Source organism: Hypomesus transpacificus, chromosome 15 (genome assembly GCF_021917145.1).
Source record: "Hypomesus transpacificus isolate Combined female chromosome 15, fHypTra1, whole genome shotgun sequence".
Lineage (NCBI taxonomy): Eukaryota > Metazoa > Chordata > Actinopteri > Osmeriformes > Osmeridae > Hypomesus > Hypomesus transpacificus.
In genome coordinates this window covers 1,482,116-1,490,020 of record NC_061074.1, presented here as the reverse complement: position 1 = coordinate 1,490,020, position 7,905 = coordinate 1,482,116, and the positions used below count along the sequence as shown (strand labels likewise).

At 46.0% G+C, this 7,905-nt stretch overlaps 1 long non-coding RNA gene across 1 annotated transcript; it reads right to left on the bottom strand.

The window, feature by feature from the left end:
• Nucleotides 1-3,681: 3,681 nt before the first annotated feature.
• On the bottom strand, nt 3,682-7,613 carry LOC124478276. The gene is made up of 5 exons (XR_006957220.1): nt 7,335-7,613; nt 6,864-6,951; nt 5,262-5,418; nt 4,430-4,534; nt 3,682-3,974 (listed from the first exon to the last, which is right to left on the bottom strand). It is a non-coding gene; the product is annotated as an uncharacterized LOC124478276 (long non-coding RNA).
• Between the last annotated feature and the right edge of the window lie 292 nt (nt 7,614-7,905).

Sequence of the window (7,905 nt, the reverse complement as noted above, 5' to 3'; positions counted from 1 at the left end):
TCCCGGACGCAACACAACAACAGGAACAACAACAATCGCGGCATCCAGACTGCTCGGTGGCAGTTCCATTTGGCGTGGTGTTTATTTATACCTCCCAGAGCTGTGAGGAGGAGCAGGTCTTGGGTCTCAGTTTAGAGAGAGTGTAACTCCTCTGTCTCGGCTGAGCAGCTGCTGTTGGGATCTTAACACTAACGTGCCTCTCATTTTCTATGTGTCATCCTCTTCTGGTGAAGCATCTTTTAGTATCTTTGCAAAGCTCTTTTGGTTAACAATGTGTGGGAGGTGGTTCGGAGACCACATGGGAGAAATGGCTGCCCTGACTTTTGGTTTTGCCTTGTACTTACAGGACCCTGTGTAAACATGCATTTATTGCCTGTACCTCAATTGTTTTTCGCGCAGTCCTACGGCACACAAGTAGTAGGGATGCAGGTTCGGCTTCTCCGGATCTCCTCAGCTACTTGTCAGTCCCAACTGTGGAGATGTGTGTGTGCCGGCCCAGCCTCACAGCTGGTCCCAGCACTGCCAGGAAGTCTCTGCCCAGACAGGGCACCAGCACCCAGGCAGGGCACCAGCACCCAGGCCTGGACACCAGGCCTGCCAGGGGGTGGATCAGCATTCTAGCATTGTGTCAGCTAACACTGTCATTGTTGCTTTCTGCCACCAACACAAAACTAGGATTTGGATCTGACAGAGGCAGTGGGTGAGGAGGGGTGAGGAGGGGTGAGGAGGGCGAGGCGGGCAGCTTGCTTGGCAAAGGGCAGGGTGTCCGGGCACCCCAGATATGCCCCAGTCAGCGCTTCGGTGAGCCAGGGAACCGGAGCAGGCAGGCTGAGCTGGGCTGGGGAGTGTGTAGGGGGGGAGGGAGGGTGGGAGGGAGGGGGTAGGGTGAGGAGCCAGGGTGAGGCCAGGAGGGAATGAAAACAAGCCCTGAGGGAGGAGCCACACCACGCCAGTGATTCAGTGATTCCAGTCGACGATCACGTCATCACCCTGAACAAGCATCACTTTACCTTTACCATAACTGAAAGCTGAATTGCTCATTTGTGGGTGAACAGTGCCTTTAAGTATGTTTTTTTCTTCAAGTGCCTTTTAGCATGTTTTTCTCTTCTTCTAGTGCGCTATTCCTTTAAGAGGACATCAGCATCCAGACTTTAAAGATGACACATGGAGAGGAAACAGATCCACCCTGATAAGTCAGCTCTCACGGACGTCAAACAGCACCAGGAACCAGATAAGATAAACACCAGAATTCACGCAGCTGTCGGCCAGACAATAGCCCCATCCTCTCCACTCCTTCACCTTGACCTGGGCCTGAGACCCTGGGGGTCAGTAGCATGACCAGGAGTATTTATAGACAAAGGCAGGGGAACCACCTATAGACTGGTCAACCACCCTGGGCCATAAACAACTGAGGAGAGGACATGACATCAGAGGAGAGGAGAGGAGAGGAGGGAAGAGGAGAGGAGGAGGGGCAGAAGGGAGGGGAGAGAGGAGGAAGAGAGGGGAGGACAGGAGGTGAGAGGGGAAAAGAGAGTGTACATAGACTTCAAAACTTGAGATGAGGTTTGTGGTTGAGACTGGTTGATGACCTCTCCATTTGTACTGCAAACATGGCCCACGCACGGCAGTGCTCTACTCTTTTACAAGCCAAACACGGTTTAAACCCTGATCATTCAGGCACACACAAACTAAAACATCAAAAGATATACTTTGATATTAAACTATTAAATAATGAAGATCTAACATCTAACCAAAGAAGGTCTAGGATGATCAAAAATACTTTCGTACAAGGAAATCAAGTAAACAACATGAATAATTGAAACCATAGACTTTACACAGTGCTGTTATGACTAAATCAGAATCTAAAGAGCTCCAGGTCTGAACTGGAGAAGCGTGTGTAGCGTAGCTTTGATGCTAACGAGGACCGCAGCTCCCGGTCTCCCCGCCCCGTCACTGACCTGTGTTGGAAGAGGGGGTCCAGGTGACTCTGAAAATCCCACGCAGACACTCACACATGGTCCAAAGTGACGTGGACACACACAGCACACACACAGACACACCTGACACACCGAGAAAAACGACAGATCGAAAGGCGAGTGCTAGCAGACGGGCAGATTCTCTGGAGAGGGCGAGAGAAAGAGAGGATAGAGAAGAGAAAGAACAGGCTGTCTGTAGGGTTGGTGGCCAACCAGGCTGTCACAAGGGTAGTATGGAGAAAGAGATAGGGTCCTGGGCTGGGAAACTAAGAGAGAGAGACGGGGGGATGGAAGGTTGAATGGAGGAAGAGAGAGAGAGAGAGAGAGAGAGAGAGAGAGAGAGAGAGAGAGAGAGAGAGAGAGAGAGAGAGAGAGAGAGAGAGAGAAAGGGGTGACAGGGGCGAGACAGGACAAAATAGGGGCGTATTAGTTCAAGTGGACAGTCAGCAGTTTGGTTGCCCTCCTCGGTAAAGCCCTGCTCTATTGTAATGTGGCGCGGGGGGCTTTAGCATTGAGCGAGCAGGCCTTGTTATCAGGCTTAGTGTGAACTGAGCAGTGGACACCCAGTCAGACACAGACGCCCCCCCCCCCTCCCTCGGACACAGTGTTAGCAGAGGGAAATACACACGCAGTCATAGGCACACCACCCTGGTATGAGGTAAACAGGCTGGCCTGCCTCACTCCTGTTGACCTCCTGTTCTGTCTGTCTGTCTGTCTGTCTGTCTGTCTGTCTGTCTGTCTGTCTGTCTGTCTGTCTGTCTGTCTGTCTCTCTCTCTCACACACACAAACACACACACATATTCCATGCCTTAGTATGCTTTTTTGTTCTTTCACTCTAAGTTATAAGCAGTAAGGGAGCACTGCATTTCTATGGTATGGAGTGACATAGGTACCAGAGTTTCTTTTCTCTCGCTTTGTGTATTTAGTCCGTTGTTATTTCCCCGTTGACGAGGACAGCTGAGTCATGTTCTAGGTAAGAGCAGCTAGCTCGCTCCAGCCCATGTGGAGGGCGGCAGAGTTGTGAGTTCACATTTATTGTTAGAAGTGTTTCCTCTCTTGAAATATATGTCAACAGGGCAGACCTTGAAAGTGTATTTGATGTGGAAATAAAAATGTATTTTTAGGAATCGGACAAAGCTAACCGTTGGAGGGCAAAGTCATTGTTTCTGGCATAACAACTGGTGTCGCTAGAGAATGTTCCTGAAAGGAGAGACAACATGCACACTTAAAACACCCACACAAGGAATTCACACACTGAGACAAAACCCATCAGTCGTTTCACTGTGCTCTTAAAAGGCCATTTCACAAATGACTTGTCATAAAGTGATAAAACAAAACCCTTTTTCTTACTTAATCTGTGTTTTAAAAAGCTGGGATGCTGACATAAATGTGGCTTCTGAGATGTGGACATGATTTTATCAATCATAATTCCATGATCTCAGAATGATCACATGCTCACTTAAGTACACAGTCTTAACACAAGTCAAATCAAATGTATGTAACCACGTCACTGAGGGCTCATCCGTGTTGCTGGTGTGTTTGACTGTCCTTCTGCTAACAAGATTAGCATTGACTCCAGAAACATCAGACTTGATGTGGTTCGTCAGCCATAGGCCTGCCCAACCTCTACTGACCTATCAAGATTACCTTGGGAGTGGTGGAGGGTAAAGAACTAGCATGTACTGCAGAGACAAACAGAGCTGACCAGCTGAGACAGACACTTTATTATTGGAAACATAAAAACAATGAAACACTGATGGTTCTGTGGTAGAGGTTTTGACTGCAGATAAGGTTCAAATCCCATTTTTTCCCAGACCTTTAAATTTGAGAACAGGGCAACTGGACAATGTTCTAATATTGTCCATTTCTGGTTTCTCTAAGGTTGCTACAAAAGATCGGTTCTGAACAGTTGTGTTCAGTTTCACTCTTCAAACTGGTGGCTCATCACTCCCACGGTTGCCACCGACACCTAGAAAAGACAAAAGGGGGAGAGAGCGCTAGAGAAGGAGAGAGATGAAAGACGGAGGGATGAAAGGAAGGAGAGTAGGAGGAAGAGGGAGTGAGACAGAGCAAAAATGTACTCATTCCGTCAGAATCACATCAATATCCAACCCTGTCCTTATCTGTGTCAGCTGTATCAGAACAAGAAACCCAAAGTTGTGGAGGGCCCCCGGGCCCTGGATCTGGTACTGGCATCACCAGACAGAGGAAGGGGGGTCCACAGTTGTTGTACGCACCCTCGTCAACACACAAGCCCACAGGCAGGACTGCATGGTAATTAAAGTGCAATGGAGACTAATGAAGGCTGGACTAAGATATCATATTACACAATAGAGACATGCACACCAAAGAGACACACATACTATTAGGACTAACGTTATGAGTAAGGTATGTATTCTACTGTATTGGCACACCATCTCCAACAGTGATGTTGATGTGATGCCCGCCTTACATCTTGTCTGATCAAGTCACAGCTGGTTTGGTCCAGTCAGATCTGGTCTGATCCAGTCAAATCTGGTTTGGTCCATTCACATCCGATCGAATCACCTGTTGTTTCCTTAGGAGAGATAATACAGACTGGGATGAATATCCTATTTACCAGGCAGAGATATTAAATAGAATATCTTTACTGTCATTGTACACTGTACAACAAAATTGGATGCAATCCTCCTCAGGAACACTGAATAAAGTCAAGGGGAGGGGGTGGATGATGAATTTTGTGCGTGAGGGCTTCCGTGAGTGGAGGGTTCTGGAAGGAGGGCAGGGGCATCCTGTCCTCAAACTGTAATCACCTCTCGTCTACCCCGTACCCAGGCACGTCCTGATACCCCTAGTTAAAATGTAGTTACCCCCTTTCTGAACAGTGCCTCCAACAACCCTGCCCACCCCTCCCCCTCCCATCATACCACCTGTCACTCCACTGCTCAGTAACTCATTGAGCCCCTCACATGCACCCATCCCTAAACCACATGCCCCTCTACCCCAGCCGTGGGCACCAGAGGGGGTAGTTCCAGCGCCCCTGCCCCTCACCTGCTTCTTTCCACCCCCTCCCCTCACCCCTACCACCCCTCTCTCACTCGCTCCCCCACTCTCCCCCCCCCTCCCCCTTAAGACCCTTCACCCCAAGTCATCAGGGAACCTAAAATAAACTCTGGGTTGGGCTATGCTGCATGCTTCCCTGACAGCATAGTTTCGTAGTTTATGGACATGAATACAACACATAGAGAGACAGAGAGAGAGCGAGAGAGAGAGAGACCTGCCAATTACACCAAAAAGTGACGTACACGTGCGTAATCTCCATCGTCAGGTCCCAGTCTTATCATGGGGGAGTCTGGTTAATGTGGACTGATTGAAGAGGGAAAGGCTGAGTCGATCTGGCTCTGCTACCAGCCCCTCACTGTAACCACTCCTCAGGGACTCTACACCATCCTCAGACAGCCACTGCATGGGAGAGATAAACAGGACCCGATCGTTTACATGAACTTCGATTCAGGTTCAAATATGTCTTAAAAACCTACGTACACGTTTGTTTCTTATCAATTTTCGTATTTACTATGTGGGTGGTGACTAGTGATGTGTCGTTCGTGAACGATTCGTTCATTTTGAACGAATCCTTATAAGGACTCGGGAGTAACGAGTCCTCTCAACGAGTGATTCGTTCATTTCCCGACTCGGTCTTTCTACGAGTCTTTGGATCATTTTTCACGTGACCTGCATAGGCTCTGTAGCTAGAGGAAACGAACGATTCGTTCCTTTCCCGACTCGGTCTTTCTACGAGTCTTTGGATCATTTTTCACGTGACCTGTATAGGCTGTAGCAAGAGGAAACAAACGATTCGTTCCTTTCCCGACTCGGTCTTTCTACGAGTCTTTGGATCATTTTTCACGTGACCTGCATAGGCTCTGTAGCTAGAGGAAACGAATGATTAGTTCCTTCCCCGACTCGGTCTTTCTACGAGTCTTTGGATCCTTTTTTCACGTGACCCGCATTGTATTATTTAGTAGAGGAAACAGTTTCCTTATTCCCTTTCGCGTGGCCGCTGTTTTAGTAAGACGTGAATGAATGATATTCGCTCAAGTCATCATACTGACTGGTTTTGTTATTTTCACTTTACATTTACACTTACAGTTTAGTGCAGTGTAATTGTTTGACGTGATAATTAAATGCTAGTGTGATAATACATGACCAAATCATACAAACTCATGATACATTATTTTAATGCAGGAATTTATTTTTAAATAGTATTTGCTGGTGCACATGTCATGCACTAACCTACAGTGGACGTATAGGGGCTATACGTCCTTTGCAGTGGACGTATAGCCCCCAACCCCCCCCCCCCTGAAATGAACAAATGACTCGAAAAAAGATTCGTTCATTTTACTGAACGAGATTCAAAGAACCGAATCAGTAAAAAGAACCGAACTTCCCATCACTGGTGGTGACTTGTTATAAACGAGACCAGTAGAGATTGCACCAATGCCCTCTAGTGTTAGACTTCTGCTACTGCAATGTGTTAAATATGCTAACTATGTAATGATTCATAACCTTGCATATGCAGTTTTAAAATAGGAAAGCATAAAAAATAATCCAGTTTCAACCAACAGTGGATATTATGTATATTTTGTGTTTCTAGTTCCTTGTGTGCCCAGACCCTGGCCTGCTGAATGCAACACAACGGACCATACGTGGTAAAGCTATCTCACTGACCCTGTCTACACGAGCAGCTGGCCGGGCCAGGAACCTGAATAACAGCATGCTTACTGCTGCCCTGACTGAACCGTAATAGTGTTCTAATTTAGTCAAATAAACTAAGTATGTGGAAAAAATGAGTGTGTGTATAACGTGAATATGTGAAACTGCATGCATAAGAAAAAACGTATACATACTTGTTGATAACCTTTCTAAAAGGAAGATTCTCTGTGGCGCGGCTGAATCTTACAGACGTTCTTTTTGAATACCACCGGTCGGCCGAATCTGCAAGGAGAGCATTAACTGAGATTAAAAAGATTTAGCTAAACGGATGATTCATAACGAGATTACATAAACATCCTACTTTGCATTTAATAGTCTTTACAAATGCAAATTCACATAAAGCCGCCAAAGTTTTGTAACATAGTTTTGCCGGGTTATGACACATGCATGCACACAATTCCGTGTTTTTACTATGCCTAAATATATTTGCACTGACAGTCTGGATGGCTTATACAATTTACATTGACCAACTCCCCAGCTCGTAGCCAATGTGCGTTAGAAAATAACATTGGAAAGGTTTTTTCCTTCAATGCATATTCATCAGATGAAATTGTAAAAATGCGCATACACTAATCTCACTTTACATTCGTTGTTTTATTTCCTACCGTTTTTCGATGATAAATCTGTAAACTTTACAGCCTCGCCCATACTGAGTTTAAACCAACAACCAGCATCGAGGATCCAAGTCTATAACGGAGCCGCTGCAGCGGAGCAAGAAAGCTTTAACCATTTTCTATGTTCGATAATTTTATAATATTTAAAACAAATATCGTCTGCGATATGAAGCCAATAAAGAAGATGGTGTTGGACAGCTTGTGTAACGCCATTTGTGTCTTGCTGCACAGCAGCTGCCGCTTCGCTCCGCCTTCAGATCTGAAAAGAGCGCTATGTATGGGGCCAATGTATTACAAGCCACAGTAAGTCCTTTGTTTTGTCCATTTAAGGACAGACCATAATAAGATAGGACAGACCATCTGTCCCTGAACTTGTAGCAAACATGGAGTGAAAATAGGTTGAGAAAACAGTAGGCCCGCTGCAAACAATATAAATCATTAACATCAAATATGAAATACTTTGAAACTTAGATTTTGTTTTTGTTTCAATAGCCTATTTTGAGAAAAAAAAAACAATATTCCATTAAGCAATGATGAAACCGGCGCCAATAAAATGGAATTC